This window comes from Lolium perenne, chromosome 7, assembly GCF_019359855.2.
Source record: "Lolium perenne isolate Kyuss_39 chromosome 7, Kyuss_2.0, whole genome shotgun sequence".
NCBI lineage: Eukaryota > Viridiplantae > Streptophyta > Magnoliopsida > Poales > Poaceae > Lolium > Lolium perenne.
Window position 1 is genome coordinate 87940556 of NC_067250.2, and position 9342 is coordinate 87949897.

Sequence of the window (9342 nt, forward strand, 5' to 3'; positions counted from 1 at the left end):
CATCAAGTGCAACTCAAGAACCATCCTCTACTCAAGATGAGTCACATTCCGAAGAACAAGAAGAAAGTCCTCATTCCACGGAGCAAGACCATGATGATGATCAAGAAACATCATCAACTCATGATCAAGCTCAAGTGATCCCTCATGATCGAGTACTAGCAAGAGATGAATTCATTGATCATGAAGGAACCATTCGGAAGATTAAGGCCGCTACAAGGGCAAGTGACATGAAAGTATATCAAGTCCTTGGTAGCATCTCAAGAGGAGTGGTAACTCGTAGACACCATGCATTACTTATCACTTATTGTCAACACCATGCTTTTGTGTCTAGTTTTGAACCACTCAAGGTACATGAAGCCTTGGTTGATCCGGATTGGGTAATTGCCAAGCAAGAAGAATTGGAGTATTTCACTCGTAATGAAGTATGGTCTCTAGTTGAGAGACCCAAGGATCATCGCATCAATGTTATTGGGACCAAATGGGTATTCAAGAACAAGCAAGATGAGAATGGCATTGTCATACGAAACAAAGCAAGGTTAGTGGCGCAAGGGTTTGCCCAAATAGAAGGTATGGATTTTGAGGATACCTTTGCGCCGGTAGCCCGTCTTGAAGCTATTTGTCTTTTGCTTGCATTTGCATCTTTCCACAATTTCAAACTATATCAAATGGATGTGAAAAGTGCATATTTGAATGGTCCCCTAAAAGAAACCGCATATGTGGCTCAACCCCCGGGTTTCGAAGACCCATGCCGACCCAACCACGTGTATTTACTCCATAAGGCACTCTACGGTCTCAAGCAAGCTCCACGTGCTTGGTATGAGTTCCTTAGGGATTTCTTACTACATGATGGGTTTTGCATGGGTACGGTCGATTCCACCCTTTTCACCAAGCGGGTTAAAGGGGGTGGCCTATTTATATGTCAAATATATGTTGATGATATTATCTTTGGTGGAACTAACCCCAATCATAACAAAGCTTTTGAGCTATTGATGACTAGGAAATTTGAGATGTCCATGATGGGAGAGTTGAAGTTCTTCCTAGGCTTCCAAGTGAGGCAACTTGCAAAAGGCACCTTGATCTCTCAAGAAAAGTATGTGAAGGACATGCTCAAGAAATTCAACATGACCAATGCAAGCCCAATGAAGACACCCATGCCCGTAAAGGGGCAACTTGGCTCATGTGACGGTGAGAAGGATGTGGACATAAAGGTATACCACTCCATGATAGGATCCTTGCTCTACCTTTGTGCCTCTAGGCCGGATATCATGCTAAGTGTAGGGATGTGTGCTCGTTTTCAATCCGCTCCTAAGGAGAGCCATTTAATGGCGGTCAAACGGATTCTAAGATACCTTGTTCTCACTCCTACTCTCGGGCTATGGTATCCAAAGGGGTCAACCTTTGAACTCATTGGCTATTCGGATTCCGATTGGGCCTGTGATAAGGTTGACCGGAAGTCTACCTCCGGGGCTTGCCAATTCCTTGGTCGGTCATTGGTGAGTTGGTCATCCAAGAAACAAAACTCCACCGCCTTATCCACCGCCGAAGCCGAATACATATCCGCGGCATCTTGTTGCACTCAATTGTTATGGATGAAGCAAACCTTGAAAGACTATGGTGTGTCTCTTGGTACGGTGCCTCTTCTTTGTGACAATGAAAGCGCAATTAAGATCGCCAATAACCCGGTTCAACATTGTCGCACCAAACATATTGACATTCGCCATCACTTCCTACGTGATCATGTTGCCAATAAGGATATTGATCTCACTCATGTGGGAACAACCTACCAATTGGCGGATATTTTCACTAAGCCTTTGGATGAAGCCCGGTTTGTTAACTTGAGAAGAGAACTTGGTATTCTTGATCCTAAAAACTTGGATTGATTAACTTCTTGCACTACATTCTTGCATTTATCTTCCTATCTAGCTTAGAGGCATAGCACATATGGGGATAGTAATCGTACCATATCTTGGTATGATGCATACCTATGTGTGCAACATAAATAGACCCAATGTCATTATATGGACCCAAGCATGTCTCTTTGAGGTCTCATGACATTTGCGCTTTCACATAGGGGGAGTAATCCCCCGCCCCTCATTGAGCCTCTATTACAACTTGATTTGACTAAATAAGGCTAAATGATCTTATTGCAAAAACTATTTCAAAATGTCTTTATGGTTCTTGATATACTTCGAATCATGCCCATTGTAGCTATTTGTATCTTGTTTGCATTTTCACTCCAATGGGTATGCCTAGAGAACTTTGTATTTTCCAACCCCATGTCTATGCTCATCTCATCATCGTCTATCTATCTATATGTACATGTCATCATCTGAGCATTCATACACATTTACACAACGAATAGGGGCAAAACGAGGCAAAACGAGACAAAACTGGGCAAAAATATCTTGGCCGGTCTCTGGCCCGGTTGGACCGGCCTCTGCGCCGGGCCAGCCGACGCCAGGCCCGGTCGACCGGGCGCCCAACCGGCCGCGCGGCTGGTTATGTTGAGGGAGAGGATACCCCTTGGGGTCTTCTTCCTCATTATCCCCCATCTCCAACCCTGCATGGCCGCCGCCCTCTCCACCTCCACCACGATCTAGCACCTTCCCACCACAAGAACCCTTCCAAACTCCACCAAACCATAGATCGGGTCCCTTGGAACATCTCCACCGAAGGTTTTGGTCCCCCTCAAGCTATTTTGGGAGATCTTGGAGTTCTTGGCTTTCAAGCCATACCTAGGTGTTCTTCTTGTTCTCTTGATCAAGGAGGAACATGTCTTCGGGTAATTAGTTCTCTCTTTCTCCCTATTCTCTTGTCCTCATCACACATTGCACATCTTTGAGAAGATTTGAGGAAATTTTAGGGTTAGGGTTAGGGTTTGTAAGTCCTCATGCCATTAGAGTGTCTCTCAACACAATGCACATACTCCACTCTATTGCTATAACCTATGTTCAAGTTTGTGAGTTTTTGCATGATTTTGTGGTTGAATTTCTGGGCAAACATCACAAATCGTCACCACCCGGTTCACAGCCCGGTCAACCGGCCTCTCAACCGACCGGTCCGGCGCGCGGCCCGGTCATCCGGATTGTTGACCGGCTCGTCCGGTCTGCAGTCCGGTCGGACCGGCCTGTGCGCCGGCCTGCCCAGTTCTTCGCATAATCTCGTCAAAACACTTGGATATATGCTATGCTTTTTGGTCTCCCTATTACCGATGACATGTACACTTACCCCTTTGCTATCCTCGCTCTATTTTGCTGATTCACAGATGGTGATTGGAGTGGTGAGGACCGTGGCACTGTTGCCAAGCGAGGGAGGCTCTCAGGGGCTCCACCACGACGTCCTAGTGGTCGTGCCCCTCAGACTACTGGTGGCAGCTCATCTGGAGGCCGCACCAAGACCACTGTCCATAAGAGGAAAGATAAGCAAGCTGCACAAGGAGATGATGAGACATTGCCAGACTTCAATGTTGGCGATGTACATATTGGTGCATGGAAAAGGCTTCGAGAAACCAATCCCTATCGCTTTGAGGCACCCACTTACACCGGGGGAGACAGATTTTTCTGGACCCAGACACAGCAGATGATGTGGGATGATTACTATGACTCCAGAGAGCACATGAAGAATGGTTGCATTGTTATGCCCAAGGCTGTCAAGGATGTTATTGCGATGCATGAAGCCACCACGTATCGGTTCGTGGTTGAGACTTTGAGGCGGATGGGGCTGTATGAGCTTGTATGTCTGACGCCTACTGATGGATGCTATTGCCCACTCTTGGTAAGGCAATTCCACTGCACAGTGTTTTTCCATGATGATGCAGCTCGTACCATGACCTGGATGACAGGCAAAGAGAAATACACTTGCAACTATCTTGACTTTTGTGAAGCCCTGGGGTTTGGTGGAGGTCGTGCTCAAGGTTTCAAGCTCTACTCTCAGCAGAAGTTCAACAAAGGAGACATTGGTTTCTGCTATCCTCAGGAGCCCGCAGCTCGTCCTCCCACCATATCTGGCATGTTCTACTCCTACCTCCTGCTTGCCAAGTTATTCAGAGAGTCTCTCATCAGCAAGTCCGGCGATACAAGTGAATGCCGTGGATATCACTTGAACTTGATGTACTACTGCAGCCCTGAGCACCGGCGACGCATTGATGGCTGTGATCTCATCTACTCTGAGCTGAGGAGATGTGTTCGCGACAGGATGACCCCGAACTATGCTCAATACATCCAGCTCCTCATCAACAAGGTTGTGCCTGCACCTCTCAATACGCAAGGTGAAAGGGTCAAGATGGAATCCTTCAAGGTACCTGCCCAAGGCGATAGACCGGACGTCCCTGAGATGATGCCTTCTGAGCGCCGGTCCAAGGAACGCCATGATCATGCTAGCTCCAGCTACACTAGGCGCCCACAACGTGGTGTCTCTAGGTTCTTCTCCTCCATGTGGCAGATGTGCAAGAATACTAATGATGTTGCACATCAAAGCCTTGCTATGAACCAAGAGACGAGGAGGCGCCAGAATGAGTTCATGGCTACTAGGAATGTCACTGTTCCTCCTCCTAGCCCTCAGCTGGAGCCTGTTCATGCACCTAACTGGGAGATGCCTCCCATCTCTGATCAGATGTTCCAGAACTTTGATCCCACATGGTACGGTTTTGGTGGTCTGATGCGCGTAGATGACGTATTGTCTTTCCGTTCAACACGCGTCCGTTGGGAACCCCAAGAGGAAGGTGTGATGCATACAGCAGTAAGTTTCCCTCAGTAAGAAACCAAGGTTTATCGAACCAGTAGGAGCCAAGAAGCACGTTGAAGGTTGATGGCGGCGAGATGTAGTGCGGCGCAACACCAGGGATTCCGGCGCCAACGTGGAACCTGCACAACACAACCAAAGTACTTTGCCCCAACGAAACAGTGAGGTTGTCAATCTCACCGGCTTGCTGTAACAAAGGATTAGATGTATAGTGTGGATGATGATTGTTTGCAGAAAACAGTAGAACAAGTATTGCAGTAGATTGTATTCGATTAAAAGAATGGACCGGGGTCCACAGTTCACTAGAGGTGTCTCTCCCATAAGATAAATAGCATGTTGGGTGAACAAATTACAGTTGGGCAATTGACAAATAGAGAGGGCATGACAATGCACATACATGATATGATGAGTATTGTGAGATTTAATTGGGCATTACGACAAAGTACATAGACCGCTATCCAGCATGCATCTATGCCTAAAAAGTCCACCTTCAGGTTATCATCCGAACCCCTTCCAGTATTAAGTTGCAAACAACAGACAATTGCATTAAGTATGATGCGTAATGTAATCAATAACTACATCCTCGGACATAGCATCAATGTTTTATCCCTAGTGGCAACAAAGACATCCACAACCTTAGAACTTTCATCACTTGTCCCATTTAATGGAGGCATGAACCCACTATCGAGCATAAATACTCCCTCTTGGAGTTAAGAGTAAAAACTTGGCCAGAGCCTCTACTAATAACGGAGAGCATGCAAGATCATAAACAACACATAGATAAATTGATAATCAACATAACATAGTATTCTCTATCCATCGGATCCCAACAAACACAACATATATCATTACAGATAGATGATCTTGATCATGTTAGGCAGCTCACAAGATCCGACAATGAAGCACATAAGGATAAGACGACCATCTAGCTACTGCTATGGACCCATAGTCCAGGGGTGAACTACTCACTCATCACTCCGGAGGCGACCATGGCGGTGAAGAGTCCTCCGGGAGATGATTCCCCTCTCCGGCAGGGTGCCGGAGGCAATCTCCTGAATCCCCCGAGATGGGATTGGCGGCGGCGGCGTCTCTGGAAGGTTTTCCGTATCGTGGCTCTCGGTACTGGGGGGTTCGCGACGAAGGCTATTTGTAGGCGGAAGGGCAGAGTCGGGAGAGTCACGAGGGGCCCACACGCTAGGCCGGCGCGGCCAGGGCTTGGGCCGCGCCGCCCTAGTGTGGCGCCGCCTCGTGGCCCCACTTCGTTAGTCCTCCGGTCTTATGGAAGCTTCGTGGAAAAATAGGCCCCTGGGCGTTGATTTCGTCCAATTCCGAGAATATTTCCTTACTAGGATTTCTGAAACCAAAAACAGCAGAAAACAGCAACTGGCTCTTCGGCATCTCGTTAATAGGTTAGTGCCGGAAAATGCATAAATATGACATAAAGTATGCATAAAACATGTAGATATCATCAATAATGTGGCATGGAACATAAGAAATTATCGATACGTCGGAGACGTATCAGCATCCCCAAGCTTAGTTTCTGCTCGTCCCGAGCAGGTAAACGATAACAAAGATAATTTCTGGAGTGACATGCCATCATAACCTTGATCATACTATTGTAAGCATATGTAATGAATGCAGCGATCAAAACAATGTAAATGACATGAGTAAACAAATGAATCATAAAGCAAAGACTTTTCATGAATAGTACTTCAAGACAAGCATCAATAAGTCTTACATAAGAGTTAACTCATAAAGCAATAATTCAAAGTAAAGGTATTGAAGCAACACAAAGGAAGATTAAGTTTCAACGGTTGCTTTCAACTTGTAACATGTATATCTCATGGATAGTTTTCAATGCAAAGTAATATAACAAGTGCAATATGCAAGTATGTAGGAATCAATGCACAGTTCACACAAGTGTTTGCTTCTTGAGGTGGAGAGAAATAGGTGAACTGACTCAACATAAAAGTAAAAGAAAGGTCCTTCAAAGAGGAAAGCATTGATTGCTATATTTGTGCTAGAGCTTTGGTTTTGAAAACAAGAAACAATTTTGTCAACGGTAGTAATAGAGCATATGTGTTATGTAAATTATATCTTACAAGTTGCAAGCCTCATGCATAGTATACTAATAGTGCCCGCACCTTGTCCTAATTAGCTCGGACTACCTGGATTATCATCGCAATACACATGTTTTAACCAAGTGTCACAAAGGGGTACCTCTATGCCGCCTGTACAAAGGTCTAAGGAGAAAGCTCGCATTGGATTTCTCGCTATTGATTATTCTCAACTTAGACATCCATACCGGGACAACATAGACAACAGATAATGGACTCCTCTTTAATGCATAAGCATTCAACAACTATTAATTTTCTCATATGAGATTGAGGATATTTGTCCAAAACTGAAACTTCCACCATGGATCATGGCTTTAGTTAGCGGCCCAATGTTCTTCTCTAACATTATGCATGCTCTACCCATTTTAGCGGTAAATCTCCCTTACTTCAGACAAGACGGACATGCATAGCAACGCACATGATATTCAACAAGGAGTAGTTGATGGCGTCCCCAGGAACATGGTTATCGCACAACAAGCAACTTAATAAGAGATAAAGTGCATAAGTACATATTCAATACCACAATAGTTTTTAAGCTATTTGTCCCATGAGCTATATATTGTAAAGGTGAAGAATGGAAATTTTAAAGGTAGCACTCAAGCAATTTACTTTGGAATGGCGGAGAAATACCATGTAGTAGGTAGGTATGCTGGACACAAATGGCATAGTGGTTGGCTCAAGGATTTTGGATGCATGAGAAGTATTCCCTCTCGATACAAGGTTTAGGCTAGCAAGGTTATTTGAAACAAACACAAGGATGAAGCAGTGCAGCAAAACTCACATAAAAGACATATTGTAAACATTATAAGACTCTACACCGTCTTCCTTGTTGTTCAGACTCAATACTAGAAATTATCTAGACCTTAGAGAGACCAATTATGCAAACCAAATTTTAGCATGCTCTATGTATTTCTTCATTAATAGGTGCAAAGTATATGATGCAAGAGCTTAAACATGAGCACAACAATTGCCAAGTATCACATTATCCAAGACATTTTAGCAATCACTACATGTATCATTTTCCAATTCCAACCATATAACAATTTAACGAAGAAGAAACTTTCGCCATGAATATTATGAGTAAAGCCTAAGGACATATTTGTCCATATGCAACAGCGGAGCGTGTCTCTCTCCCACACAATGAATGCTAGGATCCATTTTATTCAAACAAAACAAAAACAAAAACAAACAGACGCTCCAAGCAAAGTACATAAGATGTGATGGAATAAAAATATAGTTTCACTAGAGGAACCTGATAATGTTGTCGATGAAGAAGGGGATGCCTTGGGCATCCCCAAGTTTAGACGCTTGAGTCTTCTTGATATATGCAGGGGTGAACCACCGGGGCATCCCCAAGCTTAGATCTTTCACTCTCCTTGATCATATTGTATCATCTCCCTCTCTTGATCCTTGAAAACTTCCTCCATACCAAACTCAAAACAACTCATTAGAGGGTTAGTGCACAATCAAAATTTACATGTTCAGAGGTGACACAATCATTTTTTACACTTCTGGACATTGCACAAAGCTACTGAAAGTCAATGGAATCGAAAAATCCATCAAGCATGGCAAAACAGGCAATGCGAAATAAAAGGCAGAATCTGTCAAAACAGAACAGTTCATAAAGACGAATTTTATTGAGGCACCAGACTTGCTCAAATGAAAATGCTCAAATTTAATGAAAGTTGCGTACATATCTGAGGATCACTCACGTAAATTGGCATAATTTTCTGAGTTACCTACAGAGAATTAGGCCCAGATTCGTGACAGCAAAGAAATCTGTTTCTGCGCAGTAATCCAAATCTAGTATGAACCTTACTATCAACGACTTTACTTGGCACAACAATGCACAAAACTAAGATAAGGAGAGGTTGCTACAGTAGTAACAACTTCCAAGACTCAAATATAAAATAAAGTTGCTGTAGTAAAATAAACACATGGGTTATCTCCCAAGAAGTTCTTTCTTTATAGCCATTAAGATGGGCTCAGCAATTTTAATGATGCACTCGCAAGAAATAGTATTTGAAGCAAAAGAGAGCATCAAGAGGCAAATTCAAAACACATTTAAGTCTAACATGCTTCCTATGCATAGGAATCTTGTAAATAAATAAGTTCATGAAGAGCAAAGTGACAAGCATAGGAAGATAAAGCAAGTGTAGCTTCAAAAATTTCAGCATATAGAGAGGCATTTTAGTAACATGAAAATTTCTACAACCATATTTTCCTCTCTCATAATAACTTTCAGTAGTATCATGAGCAAACTCAACAATATAACTATCACATAAAGCACTCTTATCATGAGTCTCATGCATAAAATTATTACTCTCCACATAAGCATAATCAATTTTATTAGTTGTAGTGGGAGCAAATTCAACAAAGTGGCTATCATCATATATAGGAGGCATATTGTAATCATAAAAGAAAATTTTCTCCTCAATGCTTGTGGGACTAAAAAGATCATGCTCATCAAAGCCAGCTTCCCCAA